Source organism: Linepithema humile, chromosome 1 (assembly GCF_040581485.1).
Source record: "Linepithema humile isolate Giens D197 chromosome 1, Lhum_UNIL_v1.0, whole genome shotgun sequence".
Classification (NCBI taxonomy): domain Eukaryota; kingdom Metazoa; phylum Arthropoda; class Insecta; order Hymenoptera; family Formicidae; genus Linepithema; species Linepithema humile.
In genome coordinates this window covers 37,434,326-37,446,722 of record NC_090128.1, presented here as the reverse complement: position 1 = coordinate 37,446,722, position 12,397 = coordinate 37,434,326, and the positions used below count along the sequence as shown (strand labels likewise).

The 12,397-nt window shown below is 37.0% G+C and overlaps 1 protein-coding gene across 4 annotated transcripts in view; it reads right to left on the bottom strand.

Moving 5' to 3' along the window:
• LOC105667442 (uncharacterized) overlaps nucleotides 1–12,057 on the bottom strand; it is a 67,080-nt gene extending 55,023 nt beyond the window's left edge. For 2 of the 4 annotated variants that reach the window (XR_010888124.1, XM_012359246.2), the window contains exon 1: nucleotides 11,410–12,056. The gene's annotated coding sequence lies outside the window, so the exon portion shown is untranslated. Of the gene's footprint in view, nucleotides 1–11,409 lie in introns of all 4 variants that reach the window. The other 2 variants (XM_067348009.1, XM_067348008.1) reach the window with 1 other exon arrangement.
• Between the last annotated feature and the right edge of the window lie 340 nt (nucleotides 12,058–12,397).

Below are 12,397 nucleotides of genomic sequence, written 5' to 3'. Positions count from 1 at the left end.
AAGTTTCCAGCCGGTGAATTCGTGGCTCATAATTAAACCCACAAGCGGCGTGTGTCTAGCTGTTGGGAAAAACTTTTCAATGTAGGCGTGAAGTACTAATTTTGTTGGAATATTTCTTCCTACGCTGTTTGCCAAACAGAAGCGCAATTTCTGGAAGAAAGTTTGGGCGAAAACTGCGTAGTGAAATCTCCTGGGAAGCCGAGAGATCGCGCGTATTGCGCGTTATAATATTACATCTGCCTACACGTCTTCTTCCTTATCTATTATGCAAGCAACTTAGCCCGTGTGTGCACACATATTCTTGAATCATGTGCACATTTTCAAGATGTTGCAAAGCATTGTACGCTATACACACATTTGTCTGTGTATTAAAATTTCTTGCAAAGATACGCCTTTGCACGCGCAGTCTATCGTACTTAAAGTTTTAACACAAAATACTTTCCGTATCAAATAACCGCGGAAATCCACTGTGGATGTAACCATAAAATACATGCGACACACAATAGAATTTCAAAGTGTGAATTTCATAATTCAGTAGCCTGAAAGAATAAATTGTCGACACCATTACGATCTCGTGCAAGCTCGACGATTATTCAACGCATGACGCCGCTCAATGAAGTGTTGAAAATATTTTGCTGACATTTAATAATCGTGACGTGCGCTTGTTATTTTATCGCCCACACGAAAGTCTCTCTGCGTTAAGTCAACTTTTCGCAACTCCGCGTCATCGTGAGATTATCTACGTTATCAGCGTCAGCATTTTCCTCGCCAGGCTGCGATTGCGTCGACAGAAGCCACGCGCAAGTTTCAAGGGTAATCAACTAATTAACGTTCTATTGATATTGATTGGATAACGCCAATCGTAATTAATAACATCCGATAGTACGCAATATGCTGTTACGAGTGTCACGACATTTTATAATTACACGTATCACGTCTAAATTAATTACCAGTTTAAATGCAGCATTGCTTTAATGGACTACTGAATGAATAGGTTAACTAGTGCCGAATATACAATATTAAAATCAAAAATTTAATTATTTTTCCTTTACATTAATGCACGATACATAATGTAGTCCAATTTAACAAGATGATACAATGCGATTTGAATCTAGAAAAACAAATTTTTTCCAAATAAATTTTAATTGAATAAACATTTCTAAAAGCCGATTGTATTAAATTAGAGTAACAACTGCGAAAGGAAAATTTAATACAACAGCAATTTTGTATATATATATATATATATATATATATATATATATATATATATATATATAATTATATCTAACAATACTCAAAATAATTAATTATTTAAATGTAGTAATGCGTAAATAAATCATAAATTTATATATAAATTTTACAGGAAAAACAGCATCAACAAATATTCCTATTTGCCAAATCACGATTAATTGAATTGCATGAAAAATGCACGGCAAACCGCGGCCTCTAAAAATGACTAGTGTTCCATTTTAATACGGGAAAAGATATGAGAGAACGTGTGGGACGAAAGGAATTATATTACATTCCACTAAAAATTTCAAGAATACAGAGAAACAGGTAAATGTAAGAAAAATATAAAACAACGAAATTTTTAAACTTCTAAAAAAAGTACCATCGACATGTGCATCTTTGTTTAGACTAAAGGAAGAAATTAGAAATTGGGATATTGATAAATATCTGGACGTTCGAAGAACATTATTATAAATATAAAGCATCCATAATGCCGGGAATTGTGGCCAAGGCGATAAAGTAGCAAAAGTTAATTAATCGAAGCAAATAAAGCATGGTCAATTACTCGCGTCGCGATACTTCGATGCATCGACTCTCCATCATAGGCCATACCGTACATCACTCGGCCGACAAGTCGGTTACGGCGATCTAGCACGAACGTTCGTATACTTACTTGTAAGTGTGTTCTATTGGCGGCCGGCGTCTAAATTACGCGGCGAAGATTAATTTTGCGTACCCACGACGAACCGCGAGAAGCGATCTCTACTACCCACACACGTCCATTAGAGCCTAATCTCTCAGAAATGTAATTACCGCCGTCATGCCACCGTGTCTGAAGAGACGTATGAATTATTGGGTGAACAAGGAACGGTAGTAACGAAGATGGAAGGGCGACGCGAGCTTATAATTGCGAGTGTTCTCTGATCTCTCTATATTTCTCTTGCAAAACTTCTGAACTTGAACCAAGTTCTCAAGTTGTTGAATGCTTAATATTAAGTGCGACAATCAAATTCCAGGATGTATTTGATAATTGTAGGAAAGATTGCTATCATGTAAGATTGCTAGGAAGTCTGAAAATATCAACATTATTAAAGCTCAACAAAATGTAAAAGTTCAAATTGCGATATTGAATATATTAGTATTATAAATAACTTCTATTATGGAAGTTTCAAATAATTATTTTATATTTACCAGACTGCCGCCGCGATTTCTATCGCCAAAAGTTTTCGACAAATTTGGCAACGTTCCAGAAACAGAAGTAGTGTAAGATGCTTACGTTTCAATCTCATCTTTGTCGATTTCCTCCCCGATAATTAATTATCGTTGAACATGTTCAGAGTTTATTGATCAAACAGCGGTATGCAAATAAGATCGATCAAGTATAAGATGAAATCGCAAAACATTTCCCGATAATAGTACACGGTATTAGTAGATCGGTGTATATATAGCATACTTAGTGTAACTAATTATAAGATGTTATTTTTAACAAATCCTCTCTTGATTTAGCGTTTAATTCGATATCAGCGTTTAAATGAGAACGGTATAATTAATCACATGCATCTATCTATTAAATCTTCGTAATATGCACATGCAATATTAAAACGCTTATCACACTCAATAAGCACATAGCCGCGCGTAAAATTGACTAGCGGAGGTGACGAGTTGACGCACAATCAAGACAAACGGTCCTGCTGGTGTAATAATCGTTGAGTTAAGTCTTCAGGAAGTTGAAGGGTAGAACCGTTAATCTATATACGGATCATCACAGCAACCGTTCTTATATGCCGCATTTCTTCCGGCTACGCTTCTTCCCTTTTTCTCTTATCATTTTTCCCAGGTATTTTTCCTCCGAAGAAACCATTTATCTTCCCGTAGGAAACCCCGGCAAATGAAGCGGCAAGCTTAACGGCGTGGAATTCATGCCAATTTCACCAAGTGTGGTGCCGTGTATACGCGTATCACCGCGCGATTCGTTTCAATTTTTATCGTCTGCAAAATTATTCCGAGGGCTCGTACCGCGGAGAGTGAGGTGGTACGAATAAGTGGACTTTTGACAAGACGAGAATAAACGAGAAGTGCGTAGTGCGAAATAATATTGGGAACCGCGCGATCGTCGAAAATGGAAAAGTCGCGGGATTATATTAAAGCCCGTCGGACGTGAGGTGGTTTTTGGAACCACATTTATTCACATTTTTTTACGCAAACCGACTGTCGATGCTGATTTACTTCGACAAAATTTAAGACTCGTCACAAAATCCACCTGAAAATTTAAAGTGTTATAAGAGTCATTTATTCTTTATTAAAAAAGTTTCAAAAATAACTATTACAATACACAACTAATCAAAAGTACTTCACGTTAGAATATAAAATCTATCCGTTAGAATAAAAGAGCGATTCAATGGCATAATTTTATTTATTCTTTCGACACTCTGACTCTCTTGGGGGAAAAATGATATAAAATGAATAAAATAAAAATACAGACAGGATGCGAGAGAAAGAATAAAAGAATGAATACGCGGAAATTTTATTTTGTTGAAAAATTTTTTTATGTACGTCATAAGTGGCGACGGAACTTGAATGCAACCTTTCTGGATAAAATTTTAACGCAAAAGCAACCTCTAACGTTTATTTTTTTTTCAGTTTTTTTCAAAGTTGTGTGAAATGCGTGAAATTAAAAAATTGACCTATGTGATGTTACTCCTCTTTTATATCATTATGATTTTTTAGTTAAAAAATCTAAAAAAGTCATACGATAAACTTTTAATAAAACAAATATAAAGTCTGTTTATTTTAAATTCAAATTTTTAGCATTTTTTTTAGCAATTTTCAGCAATTTACAGCATTTTTCTATCTTTAATTGGTAAAAAAACTCATTTTGAATGAATAATATACACATTTATATTAGTTCTTGTATTTTATTCTTTTTTGCATAAGTGTTTTATATTAACGCAAAGCTATGTTTTGCTCTTTGCTATCTTTATCCGGCAATCATTTTAGAAATGAGAGGCTATATATTAATATTACTCAGCGATCGTAAATTTACAGAAATGTAGAAAGATGCGATATAGAGAATCGCTTTGTGAAAATGAGTCTTTTTGCGAAATATCCAGTATTTTTAGTAATATTTTGTAGAACAGTTTGACGGAAGTTACGTGTCACTGCATTTCAGCTGGAAAGGATCAAAACACTTCGATAAAGTTTGTTTGCTGGAATTTCAATGTATTGCGATAAACGCTCAGGAACAATCAAGTTTTAACCGGATGATTGTGTTTTATTAAAATGCGCAGAACGAACAAAGGATTCGAAATATACATAGTATCGTTTGTGCGCAGTGCAGAATTCCGCAATATTTAGATCCCGGAATAATAGCTGTCACATTTTCTCTTTGTTATGCGGATTTATCGTGTTTGCCAAGAACGTCGTAATGAGTGCACGAAAAGGAATGTAATTTCTATTCCAGAGTCCCGTTCGTATCTAACGAGCAACGCTGAGTTGAACAAAGTGGCTTTTCATTACTCGAATTTCTTCTATTACTTTACAGATAAAATGAGAAACCGGCGCACGTTGCCGGTAAAACTCAAAAGCTCCGAGCTAAAGGCGCATAATCGCCAATCAGTGAGATAATCAACAGCTGCTGCTGTGAAAATGAAATTTCTTGTAACACCGATTCAATCGTTGCGAAATCCTGGCGCGTGACAATCTGTCAAGACGGAAAACTCAACTTCAAAAATCCACGCCATATCAACTCAACTTTTTTACTCTTACAAACGGTTGAAACAGTGGGCATGTCTGAAACAGAAACAAAAATTTCCAATATTGAAAGAAAGGATGTAGAGCGCACGAAAATATGTATTTTTCGGGCAAACGCAAACGCAATTCTGAAAAGTCTTGAAATTTTTATACGAGCAAAAGTATATTAACCATGCTAATGACGTACATAATGCTAATGATGATTTCCGAAGACTCAATTTACAATAATGTTAACGCTAATGAGTTTCTAATTCTCTAATTACTAACGTAAATACGTTTTTAAAGCAATATAAAATAATTTATATCAGAGACTAAAATAGAGAGAGAGAGAGAGAGAGAGAGACTCGAAAAAGGCAAATTAAAAAAATGGAAATATTTAATAAGATTTATGTGCATTTTTTAAAGAATAGAAGTATTATATTAAAAATTATTATTAAAAAAAATATCTAGAACAGGCTATGTAATAAGAAGTATTATATTTAGTTAAGAAGAATTGACCATACTTGAAATCTGATTAAAGGAAGAACTTTATCAATTGGGCAGAAAAAAGTTTCTTCCATTTCTGTAAGCTAGATTAAATTCTGAACGATTGAGTAAGTAAAACTAAAAGACAGCCCTCGGGTCCTGCGGGAGCGGAATATCAAACACTCGAACAAAGTAACCACTTATACATATAGCTGAAGAAACATCGCACTCCTTCCACGATTGATTTTCTCAAGAAAAGACCGTTTGATGGTGCTTGCGACAAAAAAAACGTACCGGTTGCCATCAAAAGTACGAGCAATTGACCAAAAGCTCATTCCTTTTATCTGTCCAAGTACCATTTCCTTTCGTCTTTTTGTTTTCCTCTTCGGAATCGCTCACCAGTAACTGTGTCCGTTACTTTTTAACCGCTCTAAGAAACTGAGATCCGATGAAGGTGGTCGGGTATTAATCCATCAAAATTACAGCATCGCGGCCACCAATTGCGATGTCTTTAAGGGCCCGGCATTGCTCGCGCGGGCTTTACTAAATGTCACTGCATCTATGGCCGTCATGTTATCCTTGAGATGGGGGCATAATTGAATAGACGAGATATAGAGAACTGGCAAGCCGAGGCAAGATGTTGGCAAACACAATTATGTTGATGGTATTCAGATTAAACGGGTAATGTAATGGCATTAACGCCGACCTGTCCTGGGAAGTTGCTCCGCATCTCGGCGAGTTTCTATAATGTACGCGGATCTTAAGAAGTCCCGCCGTGTGGGGATTGCACGGATATTTATGAATTATTTGAAATTGCATGCGAAATTAAACGATAATCGTAAAGCATGCGATAGCAACAACCGCGATGTATGAAAGATGTATGCTAGACGATAATCTGCTGAATGGAATAATCAGTAATGAACGGTGAAAATCGAAAATCGTGATGGATGGTTTTTCAATGTTTAGATTTGAAGCATTATCAATCAGGCAACTGTGCCGAGCGTTAAATATAAATATCTGTCAATAAACAAATGTATTGCAATTCAATATAGCCAGATACGTGAAGCGTTGTCATATCTAAATAGATGTCAAGTGTCGGATTAAGGTCGAAATTGAGGGTGGCATTTTTACGACGCGATGAAAATAGTACGTTTTTGCAACCGTCGCTCGTTCAGCTTTATGAAATAATCCAGCATAAATCGACAACGATAAATTTAAGTATGCAAATTCGGGGAGATAGCCAGCCACGTAGTAATCACGTATCAAACGCGAGAGAAACGACGGAAGATAAATAGAACGAGAGGAAGCCTCGCCTTCTGATATCGCAGTCTCGTTACCATATTGATGCGCCGTGCGTAATCCGCTGCTTCTCCGGGGTGTAAACTCAGACCATTATTCCAGAGTCGACTTATTCCCGCGGCAATTTGAAGAGGCATTCCGAATTAAGCACATTGGAATCTTCCTGTTAGCTCTCGAAACTTGCGCGTCGCGTCGGAAATTCTCGAGCGCAAGTTCTCAAACGGAAGGTCTCTCAAGTCTCGACGCGTTCGCGTTATATTGTCAAGATAACTCACCGACAGATAACAAACCATTTTGTCCGTAAGAGAATAATTAAAGCAGTAAAAACAAATTGTACGCTTTTTCTCCTCCCGCGGGTCTTTTGCTTAATGTTGCCTATAAACTATCTACAACTGCTTAATGTTGTCTATAAACCCGGTAAAATCAATTCTGATAAAAACGGACACGCACCGGTGCGACTTGCATTAAGCGCAATCAAGGCAGCTACGATGCAACTTTCGATTGAATCCTCAATTAATGACGAGTACCGTCGACGTCGACGTGTGTCCGCGAGCGTTGTTACTCGTTAGCAATTAATTACTTCATTCCAGCAAACAGGAACGATCGTATTGCCATAGCGAGCAGATATCCGCGTTCCGTTAACGACTTAATTAATCTGACTATCGATCTGTACTATTGTTAATTGATGAACATTTAGCCAGTACTTTTGTATGCCATCGCGTAACGGTGCGCAGAGATTTATTCATATTTAATGTACGACAGAATTTGCAGAAACGCAGGTAAAATTCGATTTCGATAAAATCATGACGAGATAAACATTGGTGTGTAAATACCCTCGACTGTTCGACGATTGTTGGATTTCCGCTGGATTTCCTTCGTGTTCGTGGAATTTTCCCAAAGACGCGGAACGTGTTTTTATCCTATTTATGTATGATTCTATTTATTTATCTTATGATTATGCAGGCTATTCTTCCCTTGTAGCTCCCCTCATGATGTTAAAATTAGTATAAAAATATTGCAACATTCCGACGAATTGAACTTGAAAAGTGCTTAAACACATGGACATCGCGTAATTGGCAGTTAATTAAAAAAATATTAATTTTGTAAATGCGATATAATTAAAGCACTTTATCAATTATATCAAAATTCTAAAAATGGGAAATTTTATAGGTGTCGTTAATTAGGGCGTGAATAATTACTTAAAAGAAAATAAGTCGTGCACAATGCATCTGTGAGCTTATCCATTAATGCAGCCGCATCGGTTTAATTATCAAGTTGAACTGCTGCGACAGAGTCGACTCGACGGACGCGACGGTGTGCAGCTACCTCGGGAATTTTTAAATTTGATTCCTACGTCGAGCACATGACACATTTCGAGACATATTTATTCTAACGTGAAATAACTCTAGTATTAAAAAAAAAGAGGAAATAAAAAAATGTTTTTATAGCTAGACAGTTTTCACTACTTTCACAGATAATTTCGCAGAAAGTTGCGAAGTTGTTACGAAACTGTACACTGCTATAAGTACTATCGTAAAAAGAACAGAAGAGTCATAACAGCGCATTTGACATTTACTACAAATAAACAATTTTCCGAATATACGGTTTATCGTTTCTAAAATGCGGAAATAAACACTCGATATCAAAAAGATTAAATATATATATTAATAAATCAGAAATGTTTATACGCATCTTATTTGACGCCGGCGATATGTGATATTCTTGCACACTCGTTGCATACTCTGCGAAACGAGCATTCCGCGTAAAATATGACCAGTGCTGATTTGCGTATTTCCGTTTTTATCTCCCCGGATATTAACGTCGCGCTTCATTTTTCTCCTTTTTTTTCTCTAGCACGCGACAAGTGACTCCGCTTAATTTTGTCATTTGCAAAAGAGAACCGTACGGCCAACGACGCGATGTGCGGCTTCAAATGGCGTAAGCGGAGATCGATATGGCGCAACGAAAATAGAACTTAGCGCAAGGAAAGATATACCGGCGATGCAGGATGCGACCATGGATGTAATAAAGTCCCGTTGAAAAGTGTCATCTGTAGGTTCTCCTGGGATTATAAGAGCGTTGTAAGGGTTGCCAAGAAATGTAAACTTCTGCATTATGAAAGCGTCGCATATATTATGTGGATAAGACCTCGGGTTTGCAACCTGCGAAATGTTTTTTTTACCAGGGGCGTAATAAAATCTTCCCGAACGATAAGTACAAAGCGACAAACAAAAAAAAAAGAGAGAACAAATCCCTTGTCGTTTCAATGGTGCGTTCGACGGCACCCACAATCAATTGCAGCAAGAATAGAACACAAAATTGATCGGTTCATTTTTAACATTACTTTCATATTCGCAAATCCCTGCGATGCAATTGTGTACACGTGTACATACCTTCGAACCTGTACATTTCTTCACGACTCTACAAACGTATCATTAAGCTCCAGCTATATAATAATTCGCTTTTTTACATAAAAGGATAAAAGAGAAAGTAATTTCTAAGTAGTTTGTTATTGCGAAATATGAATAAAATTATATAAAATATTCACACGTTTTTTTAACAATATTGCGTAAGATAAAATCTGCGGATGGTGTTCTCTATAATATTTTATTGTCATTGTTAATTTAAACCCAATCTGTATTGATGTATGCGCAAACAGCTCGAATTGCCTTACTATTCACTCGTGGACTTCATGATAAATCTTCGGACGCCGAATAATATATAAAGGCCACGGCGTTATACGACGTGCGAATTCTTGTGAGTAAGTATCGTTTGTAAATATTAAAACGTAAAACGTGCTATCCGTGGCCGAGAATTGTCCGAAACTTTAACAAAAGAATATTTGTAAAATGTCACTTTTCTTTAAAGAGAAGCCGTGCGCGAAATGAAACAGAAATATTTAAATGAGTCTTTAATAAGTTAGGAAGTTTTTGGGGCGAAGAAGCGCGGCTCATTTGTGAAAAAAAAAGCAATACAAGCATTAGCGACGTAGAAAGCTGTAGTATCGCAGGCGGCTTTTAGAGTAATTTGTCGTGACGTATAGCCGCGCATACTTCATGGCATTATGAATGTGTCAGAAGAACTGAATACTAATGCACGTGATCTCATCTTATTTCTTTTTTTTTGCGTCAACGAGCCGGAAAAAAAGATGACGAGTATAATGACTAAATTAAAGAAATCTTGGTTTTTCCATGAACGAATAAATTAAACATATTAAAACGTTTTGTTTCTACGACGTAATTCTTTCTGCTAATTCTCTCAAGCAGGTTTTAGAAAATAATTTACAAAATAAAGATCGATTTAATGATCCAAAAGAAATTGTAATAAATTTTACATTAAGAGCCAGAGCTGGTTATTCATGCTGCTAATATTATATTTACAAATATTGGCAAATGTTTCGGCCTGTAATAGCATGTAAATCTTTATTACACTGAGATGACCTGATCACACAGACCGAAATCTGTGTAAATATTAAACATTTATAAATATTAGCAGCGCCAACAAGTAGTTCTAACTCTTAAGCTCTGTCAAAATTTAATTTACAAAATATTTTGAATGATGGGATACAGTGAAATAATGAATTTTTCTGAATATAATACCATTTTTGTCTTTATCTAAGAAGGAAGCTTAAAAAAAACAAGCATTAATTACTCATTCATAATTATAAATTTTTGTCAGACTTCTGAGACGAAAGTTAGAATTGCTCCTCACGTCGTCGATTCTTGTTATCATCGTATCACAATGTGCTAACAGCTCCAGAATACAAAACCGAGCAGAATATTCAACCTGCAGAATATTCAACTTGTTGACCCACTTGAAAGATCTGCTCGCGCTGTCGTAATTCTGAGCCCCGATTCGCGTTCAACACTTTGCTCAATCTTTCGTCGATCGTGCTTTCCCATTCTAACATCCGTAATCGAGAATTGACTACGTGCTGGCAATACACGGACGGATCCCTCTCTTTCCCGAGAAACTTGGAGAGGTGCCGACCTTTGTTCTAAACGAAAAGAAACTGTCTTGCGAAACGGAGTCAACGACCAGTCGCCAGTGTGCACAAACTTTCTAAAAAAAAAAAGATGCGCGAGAATGTAAATGCGGAATTGAGTGACAAACTTCCTTTAAAAAGCTTCTCCATGTTTCCCGCTTAAAACTTGACAAACAATCAGCTCGGAACTTGTGAAGTGATTTTTGTTTTGAAAAATGAAGAGTAATGTTCATGTCATAATAATATATGTAACAATATAATATCACGCGATATATTATAGCCAGATAAGAATCTTTGAAAATGCCATTAAATTATAACTAAAAATTAGGTTGAAGCAAAATGCGCTGAAACAAAGTGTATGGTTTTATTTTTTTTTTTTTGTACTTATAAAATTTAATTTATTGAAAGCCCTAGATTGTCAACCGCTCGAAACGCACAAATTGTTTGCTGCTTCAAGATTTACATCGGGAAAACAGCAAATTCTAAATTAATCAAATCATGTTGACGTGCGAAATGTAGAATCAACCTAACGAGAATCGACTTTCAGCGTGATTGCAAAACTCGATAAGAGCGAAACATTTCCACCTCAAGGGGTCTTCCGTGGTTACGTTACATAAGAAATTGCGCAGTGACAGTCACGTCGCAAAACTAGATCGAATGGGAAGAAAATGAGAACTCACCTGAGCATGACGAAGCCTTCCGCTCGCGTTCACATGCGACGCGCGACTCTACCACCGGTATCGTTCTCTTTCGTCGTCGTCATAAGTAGGGGCGAAGATTCCTCCGCGCGTGATATATATTTCTCCGCGAGAGAAAAATTACACGCGAGAGCAACTGTAAGGAAGAAGGCTCACGAAACGCGCTCGTGTTCACGATACATTCACCCGCGTTCTCGTTCTCGCGATCGCGTCGCGTCGCGCCGGTTGAATCGGCGCGCGACGATGCGCCGATCGTTCAGGGGTCGTGTTTCTCGTTATCAGCGGACGAGAATGTGAGGTGCGCGCGGGGCGGCGTTATGTGCTTCGTTCAGCGAAGGGCCAGCGAGCCGGCGCGCAGCGCAACTTACCCCACTCGCGGCTCGGAGCTGACTGAACGCACCCCCAAGCGAGAGGGTGCGGGCGGAGAATCCGACGTGAGGCGCAGATCGGCGCCGACACACCAGACCGCGACCTGTCGCGAAATACCAGGCTGCTCTTATCGGCCTCGGCGTTCTCTTATCCTGATGACGTCGGAAGGGTGGAAAACGTTCATCAGAATCTTAAGTCAGCATTTGCTGCGAAGAGAGCTGTGTGAAAGCAAAACTTGTGTCTTCTATGTCCTCTTTGAAGATTTCTGATAAATTTAAAACCTTTTACGGAAAAATTTTAACAAATTGTCTGGATATTTTATCATAACGTTAAATTAAAAAATAATTTGCTCAACATTTTTCATCGAGAAACCATTAGTTTTACATTTTTCAATATTGAACCATTAGTTCTACATTTTTCAATATTGAAAAAAAAAACTTAGAAAATATTAATTTTATGTCTCTTGAATAAAATTATTTCGAATTTGAGAAATTGTATCCTTTATGCAAATTGTTAAAACTGGCGACTAACTACTTTTCTTCTAATCTGATAACTTATACACTGGTAAAGTCGTTACAACAATATCAGTTACTAAATGCAT